We start from the raw sequence: 8,905 nt of genomic DNA, 5'->3' as shown, positions 1-8,905 counted from the left end.
AATCTGCTAACAGGATTCTTCAGGTGTTGCCAAGGTTACTCATCACCATGTGTAGTTCACCTGTGCTATACATGCTTATTTCACATATTTCAGTTCTGTTCACAGATACAGTATTTTGTGAACTGATTTGAAATATTTAGACAAGAGGAGAGAAGAGTGCAGGAGGTGGCCTCGAACAGGTTAGTAATCAGTAATAAGATGTGAAATCATCATTACTAAACACATTTCCAGTTGACAGTTACGCAATATAACACCCACACCCGTGTTGCGTCCCTAATGGCACCCTATTCCCTATGTAGTCCACTACTTTTGACCAGGGCCTTTAGGGAATAGGGTGCCATTTGGGACACAGATTCAAACCCACCTACACAAAATGAGGCTAAACATCCCTGGTGTGTTTCTGTCACCATCAGCATTTTCAATCAGTGACAATCTAACACAATCTAATTCACTTCTCCCTCCTCCAATAGGCATTTAGTTCCTGATCTAACAACTCAGCACACTCTGCTCTGAAATGTCCATTTATCAAGGATTCCCAGGAAAGAAGATGAGTCGGTATGGAGCTCAACTCCGTGAGGTCTCTAGCACTGCAGCATCCAGGGGAAAGAGAAATTATGCTGAACATATGAAGCTATTGGCTTGTCACGTCTTACCACAGAAGCACCGACTGAGTGTGTTCCAACTATTGAACAGACATTTTGCAGCAGAATGGCTTCAGTCACAAAGCTCAGCGTTCTACTGGCTGTTGATGCCTATAAAATGAAAGAACAAGGTAAAGAATCCTCCTTCTCCACGACTCCTGTGGGTGAAGACTACTGGTTGATCACCAGATCCTCAGCTGAAGAGAGTCTGCTGCTGTGAATACCTCTAACCCTTCACCTGAGACTTCCTGCCTGGATGCAGACTTATGGGATCGTCTAAAAGCTATCTGTGAATCTGAGGAACAATTCTTATCTCCAGATCAACAACCTCACTCAGTCAGACTCTGGGCGTTACAAGGTGGAGTGCTGGACAAATGGCACAGGGTCCAAACAGAAGAACATAGACCTCACCGTTTTCAGAACTACAGGCAAGAAGCCAGTTGTGCCATTTATCCAGTTAGGAGAGACAGTAGACCTGTTGTGTGGGACGGCAAGGGGTGGTGACAATGTGACCGTCCGGTGGTTATATTTGAACATTTGGGACAACATTAGTTCCCTAGCACCTTTCTTGGAGGACGAAATGGGAAAGCAAATGGTTGAGAACAGCTCCACTCTACGTATCACCAACTTCCCCAATGAGGACAATATATCTTTTCTTTTAATGGTACTGGAGCCCCAGCAATGTGTTTACAGGGAGTTGATGGAAGTGAGGCCTGAGGCAATGTATCTCCATTGCTCATTGGGAGAAAATGCAGTGCACTGCCTTGCTTTAACACCAGTGGAGAAGAGTTGCATACTGGCAGATTTAGTTAGAATAGCCGTGTGAAAACGCCTCTGAGGAAAACCTCACTGGTCAAGGGAAACAAATGTACATGGTGGATGGAAGTGTCAGGGACTTACACCCTGGTCATCCCATCACTGATGCTGAACCACACAGGCTTCTGTATGTTTTAGGGGTTTCAGGATTCTTCAATGCTGTGACCTGCTGGCGTGCTTCAAGTCCGAGTCCCACACAGAGTTCTTCTCAGAGGGAAGGGAAGCTGCTCTCGGCTGTAACGCTGATCTCACTTGTATGGTACAGACAGAGCGCTCTGGTGGACGATGTTATCATGGACACACAAAACATACTGTATATCTGCCAACGCAGAAATGATTTGAGGATATGGAGGGCCGAATAAATGTGTCTAGTCTTCACTCCTCTTTGGTGCTCTCTAACGTCTCACTGGAGGACAGTGGGAAGTACTGGTCTGCTGTCATCTATGAAGACGTGTGTGTGTCAATGACTAAGACCCATCTGATTTACGTTGAGAGAGATCCCTTTGTTGTCGATTCCACTTTCTATGCAGTGTTCTCGTGTTCTGCTGGGGATGGTCTGCACTCTGATCACTGTGAACATGAAGACCACGAGAAGGGACTGGGCGTCTCTACAGACTCTGAGGACTGCAGCCCAGACACAAGGACAACAGAGCAATGGAGAGGAAGAGGAGAGGGAGGAGAGAGAGGAAAGAGAAGAGAGGGAGGAGAGGGAAGAGAGAGGGGAAAGGATAGAGTGAAGAAAGTGAGTTATGAGAGAAGAGAGAGGGGAGGATGAGAGAGGGGAGAAAGAGAGAGGGGAGGAAGAGAGAGGGGAGGAAGAGAGAGGGGAGGAAGAGAGAGGGGAGGAAGAGAGAGGGGAGGAAGAGAGAGGGAAGGAAGAGAGAGGGGAGGAAGAGAGAGGGAGGAAGAGAGAGGTGAGGAAGAGAGAGGAGGAAGAGAGAGGGGAGGAAGAGAGAGGGGAGGAAGAGAGAGGGGAGGAAGAGAGAGGGAAGGAAGAGAGAGGGGAGGAAGAGAGAGGGTAGGAAGAGAGAGGGGAGGAAGAGAGAGGGGAGGAAGAGAGAGGGAAGGAAGAGAGAGGGGAGGAAGAGAGAGGGGAGGAAGAGAGAGGGGAGAAAGAGAGAGGGGAGGAAGAGAGAGGGAAGGAAGAGAGAGGGAAGGAAGAGAGAGGGGAGGAAGAGAGAGGGGAGGATGAGAGAGGGGAGGAAGAGAGGGGGGAGGGAGGAAGAGAGAAGAGAGCGAAAAGAGAGGTGAGGAAGAGAGAGGAGGAAGAGAGAGGGGAGAAAGACAGATGAGGAAGAGAGAGAGGAGGAAGAGAGAGGGGAGGATGAGACAGGACAGGATAGAGTTATGAGAGATGGGAGGGAAGAGGGAGGACAGGATAGAGTTATGAGAGAGGACAGGGAAGAGAGAGGACAGGATAGGGTTATGAGAGAGGACAGGGAAGAGAGAGGACAGGATAGAGTTATGAGAGAGGGGAGGGAAGAGAGAGGACAGGATAGAGTTATGAGAGAGGACAGGATAGGGTTATGAGAGAGGACAGGGAAGAGAGAGGACAGGATAGAGTTATGAGAGAGGGGAGGGAAGAGAGAGGACAGGATAGGGTTATGAGAGAGGACAGGGAAGAGAGAGGACAGGATAGGGTTATGAGAGAGGACAGGGAAGAGAGAGGACAGGATAGAGTTATGAGAGAGGGGAGGGAAGAGAGAGGACAGGATAGAGTTATGAGAGAGGACAGGGAAGAGAGAGGACAGGATAGAGTTATGAGAGAGGGGAGGGAAGAGAGAGGACAGGATAGAGTTATGAGAGAAGGGAGGGAAGAGAGAGGACAGGATAGAGTTCTGAGAGAGGACAGGATAGAGTTATGAGAGAGGGGAGGAAAGAGTTATGAGAGAGGGTGGAGGGAAGAGAGAGGACAGGATAGAGTTATGAGAGAGGACAGGATAGAGTTATGAGAGAGGGGAGGGAAGAGTTATGAGAGAGGACAGGGAAGAGTTATGAGAGGGGGAAGGGAAGAGTTACGAGAGGGGTGGAGGGAAGAGAGAGGACAGGATAGAGTTATGAGAGGGGGAAGGGAAGAGTTCGAGAGGGGGTGGAGGGAAGAGAGAGGACAGGATAGAGTTATGAGAGAGGACAGGATAGAGTTATGAGAGGGGGGAGGGAAGAGAGAGGACAGGATAGAGTTATGAGAGAGGACAGGGAAGAGAGAGGACAGGATAGAGTTATGAGAGAGGGAAGGGAAGAGTTACGAGAGGGGGTGGAGGGAAGAGAGAGGACAGGATAGAGTTATGAGAGAGGACAGGATAGAGTTATGAGAGGGGGGAGGGAAGAGAGAGGACAGGATAGAGTTATGAGAGAGGACAGGGAAGAGAGAGGACAGGATAGAGTTATGAGAGGGGGAAGGGAAGAGAGAGGACAGTATAAGTTATGAGAGAGGACAGGGAAGAGAGAGGACAGGATAGAGTTATGAGAGAGGGGAGGGAAGAGAGAGGACAGGATAGAGTTATGAGAGAGGACAGGGAAGAGTTATGAGAGAGGACAGGATAGAGTTATGAGAGAGGACAGGGAAGAGAGAGGACAGGATAGAGTTATGAGAGAGGACAGGGAAGAGAGAGGACAGGATAGGGTTATGAGAGAGGACAGGGAAGAGAGAGGACAGGATAGGGTTATGAGAGGGGGGAGGGAAAAGAGAGGACAGGATAGAGTTATGAGAGAGGACAGGGAAGAGAGAGGACAGGATAGAGTTATAAGAGAGGACAGGGAAGAGAGAGGACAGGATAGAGTTATGAGAGAGGACAGGGTAGAGAGAGGACAGGATAGAGTTATGAGAGAGGACAGGATAGAGTTATGAGAGAGGGGAGGGAAGAGAGAGGACAGGATAGAGTTATGAGAGAGGACAGGGAAGAGAGAGGACAGGATAGAGTTATGAGAGAGGACAGGGAAGAGAGAGGACAGGATAGAGTTATGAGAGAGGACAGGGAAGAGAGAGGACAGGATAGAGTTATGAGAGAGGACAGGATAGAGTTATGAGAGGGGGAAGGGAAGAGAGAGGACAGTATAGAGTTATGAGAGAGGACAGGGAAGAGAGAGGACAGGATAGGGTTATGAGAGAGGACAGGATAGAGTTATGAGAGAGGGGAGGGAAGAGAGAGGACAGGATAGAGTTATGAGAGAGGACAGGATCAGGATAGAGTTATGAGAGGGGAGGGAAGAGAGAGGACAGGATAGAGTTATGAGAGGGGGGGAAGAGATGACAGGATAGAGTTATGAGAGAGGACAGGGAAGAGAGAGGACAGGATAGAGTTATGAGAGAGGACAGGGAAGAGAGAGGACAGGATAGAGTTATGAGAGAGGACAGGGAAGAGAGAGGACAGGATAGAGTTATGAGAGAGGACAGGATAGAGTTATGAGAGAGGACAGGGAAGAGAGGACAGGATAGAGTTATGAGAGAGGACAGGGAAGAGAGAGGACAGGATAGGGTTATGAGAGAGGGGAGGGAAGAGAGAGGACAGGATAGAGTTATGAGAGAGGGGAGGGAAGAGAGAGGACAGGATAGGGTTATGAGAGAAGGGAGGGAAGAGAGAGGACAGGATAGAGTTATGAGAGAGGGGAGGTAAGAGAGAGGACAGGATAGAGTTATGAGAGGGGGGAGGGAAGAGAGAGGACAGGATAGAGTTATGAGAGAGGGGAGGGAAGAGAGAGGACAGGATAGAGTTATGAGAGAGGGGAGGGAAGAGAGAGGACAGGATAGGGTTATGAGAGAAGGGAGGGAAGAGAGAGGACAGGATAGGGTTATGAGAGGGGGAGGGAAGAGAGAGGACAGGATAGAGTTATGAGAGAGGACAGGATAGAGTTATGAGAGAGGACAGGATAGAGTTATGAGAGAAGGGAGGGAAGAGAGAGGACAGGATAGAGTTATGAGAGGGGGAGGGAAGAGAGAGGACAGGATAGAGTTATGAGAGAGGACAGGATAGAGTTATGAGAGGGGAAGGGAAGAGAGAGGACAGGATAGAGTTATGAGAGAGGACAGGGAAGAGAGAGGACAGGATAGAGTTATGAGAGGGGGAAGGGAAGAGAGAGGACAGTATAAAGTTATGAGAGAGGACAGGGGAGAGAGAGGACAGGATAGAGTTATGAGAGAGGACAGGTAAGAGTTATGAGAGAGGACAGGATAGAGTTATGAGAGGGGACAGGGAAGAGAGAGGACAGGATAGAGTTATGAGAGAGGACAGGGAAGAGAGAGGACAGGATAGGGTTATGAGAGAGGACAGGGAAGAGAGAGGACAGGATAGGGTTATGAGAGAGGACAGGGAAGAGAGAGGACAGGATAGGGTTATGAGAGGGGAGGGAAAAGAGAGGACAGGATAGAGTTATGAGAGAGGACAGGGAAGAGAGAGGACAGGATAGAGTTATGAGAGAGGACAGGGAAGAGAGAGGACAGGATAGAGTTATGAGAGAGGGGAGGGAAGAGAGAGGACAGGATAGAGTTATAAGAGAGGACAGGGAAGAGAGAGGACAGGATAGAGTTATGAGAGAGGACAGGATAGAGTTATGAGAGAGGACAGGGAAGAGAGAGGACAGGATAGAGTTATGAGAGAGGACAGGGAAGAGAGAGGACAGGATAGAGTTATGAGAGGGGGAGGGAAGAGAGAGGACAGGATAGAGTTATGAGAGAGGGCAGGGAAGAGAGAGGACAGGATAGAGTTATGAGAGAGGACAGGATAGAGTTATGAGAGAGGACAGGGAAGAGAGAGGACAGGATAGAGTTATGAGAGAGGACAGGATAGAGTTATGAGAGAGGACAGGGTATAGAGAGGACAGGATAGAGTTATGAGAGAGCGGAGGGAAGAGAGAGGACAGGATAGAGTTATGAGAGAGGACAGGGAAGAGAGAGGACAGGATAGGGTTATGAGAGGGGAGGGAAGAGAGAGGACAGGATAGAGTTATGAGAGAGCGGAGGGAAGAGAGAGGACAGGATAGAGTTATGAGAGAGGACAGGATAGGGTTATGAGAGAGGACAGGGAAGAGAGAGGACAGGATAGGGTTATGAGAGGGGAGGGAAGAGAGAGGACAGGATAGAGTTATGAGAGAGGACAGGGAAGAGAGAGGACAGGATAGAGTTATGAGAGAGGACAGGATAGAGTTATGAGAGGGGAGGGAAGAGAGAGGACAGGATAGAGTTATGAGAGAGGACAGGGAAGAGAGAGGACAGGATAGAGTTATGAGAGAGGGTGGAGGGAAGAGAGAGGACAGGATAGAGTTATGAGAGAGGACAGGATAGAGTTATGAGAGGGGAGGGAAGAGAGAGGACAGGATAGAGTTATGAGAGAGGACAGGATAGAGTTATGAGAGGGGAGGGAAGAGAGAGGACAGGATAGAGTTATGAGAGAGGACAGGATAGAGTTATGAGAGAGGACAGGGAAGAGAGAGGACAGGATAGAGTTATGAGAGGGGAGGGAAGAGAGAGGACAGGATAGAGTTATGAGAGAGGACAGGGAAGAGAGAGGACAGGATAGAGTTATGAGAGAGGACAGGGAAGAGAGAGGACAGGATAGAGTTATGAGAGAGGACAGGGAAGAGAGAGGACAGGATAGAGTTATGAGAGAGGACAGGGAAGAGAGAGGACAGGATAGAGTTATGAGAGAGGACAGGGAAGAGAGAGGACAGGATAGAGTTATGAGAGGGGGAAGGGAAGAGAGAGGACAGGATAGAGTTATGAGAGAGGACATGATAGAGTTATGAGAGGGGAGGGAAGAGAGAGGACAGGATAGGGTTATGAGAGGGGAGGGAAGAGAGAGGACAGGATAGAGTTATGAGAGAGGACAGGAAAGAGAGAGGACAGGATAGAGTTATGAGAGAGGACAGGATAGAGTTATGAGAGAGGACAGGAAAGAGAGAGGACAGGATAGAGTTATGAGAGAGGACAGGATAGAGTTATGAGAGAGGACAGGGCAGAGAGAGGACAGGATAGAGTTATGAGAGAGGACAGGGAGAGAGAGGACAGGATAGAGTTATGAGAGAGGACAGGATAGAGTTATGAGAGAGGACAGGGTAGAGAGAGGACAGGATAGAGTTATGAGAGAGGACAGGGAAGAGAGAGGACAGGATAGAGTTATGAGAGAGGACAGGATAGAGTTATGAGAGAGGACAGGGAGGAGAGAGGACAGTATAAAGTTATGAGAGAGGACAGGGAAGAGAGAGGACAGGATAGAGTTATGAGAGAGGACAGGGAAGAGAGAGGACAGGATAGAGTTATGAGAGAGGACATGATAGAGTTATGAGAGAGGACAGGATAGAGTTATGAGAGAGGACAGGGAAGAGAGAGGACAGGATAGAGTTATGAGAGAGGACAGGATAGAGTTATGAGAGAAGACAGGGAAGAGAGAGGACAGGATAGAGTTATGAGAGAGGGGAGGGAAGAGAGAGGACAGGATAGAGTTATGAGAGAGGACAGGGAAGAGAGAGGACAGGATAGAGTTATGAGAGGGGGAAGGGAAGAGAGAGGACAGGATAGAGTTATGAGAGGGGGAAGGGAAGAGTTACGAGAGGGGGAAGGGAAGAGAGAGGACAGGATAGAGTTATGAGAGAGGACAGGATAGAGTTATGAGAGGGGACAGGATAGAGTTATGAGAGAGGACAGGATAGAGTTATGAGAGAGGACAGGATAGAGTTATGAGAGAGGACAGGGAAGAGAGAGGACAGGATAGAGTTATGAGAGAGGACAGGATAGAGTTATGAGAGAGGACAGGGAAGAGAGAGGACAGGATAGGGTTATGAGAGGGGGAAGGGAAGAGAGAGGACAGGATAGAGTTATGAGAGAGGACAGGGAAGAGAGAGGACAGGATAGAGTTATGAGAGAGGACAGGATAGAGTTATGAGAGAGGACAGGATAGAGTTATGAGAGAGGACAGGGAAGAGAGAGGACAGGATAGAGTTATGAGAGAGGACAGGATAGAGTTATGAGAGAGGACAGGGAAGAGAGAGGACAGGATAGGGTTATGAGAGAGGACAGGGAAGAGAGAGGACAGGATAGAGTTATGAGAGAGGGGAGGGAAGAGAGAGGACAGGATAGAGTTATGAGAGGGGGAAGGGAAGAGAGAGGACAGGATAGAGTTATGAGAGAGGACAGGGAAGAGAGAGGACAGGATAGAGTTATGAGAGAGGGGAGGGAAGAAACAGGATAGAGTTATGAGAGAGGGAGGGAAAAGAGAGGACAGGATAGAGTTATGAGAGGGGGGAGGGAAGAGAGAGGACAGGATAGAGTTATGAGAGAGGGGAGGGAAAAGAGAGGACAGGATAGAGTTATGAGAGAAGGGAGGGAAAAGAGAGGACAGGATAGAGTTATGAGAGGGGGGAGGGAAAAGAGAAGGGAGGGAAGAGAGAGGACAGGATAGAGTTATGAGAGAGGGGAGGGAAGAGAGAAGGGAGGGAAGAGAGAGGACAGGATAGGG

This window comes from Salmo salar, chromosome ssa05 (genome assembly GCF_905237065.1).
Source record: "Salmo salar chromosome ssa05, Ssal_v3.1, whole genome shotgun sequence".
NCBI lineage: Eukaryota > Metazoa > Chordata > Actinopteri > Salmoniformes > Salmonidae > Salmo > Salmo salar.
The sequence above is the reverse complement of the archived record's forward strand: the minus strand, read 5'-3'. Positions refer to the sequence as shown.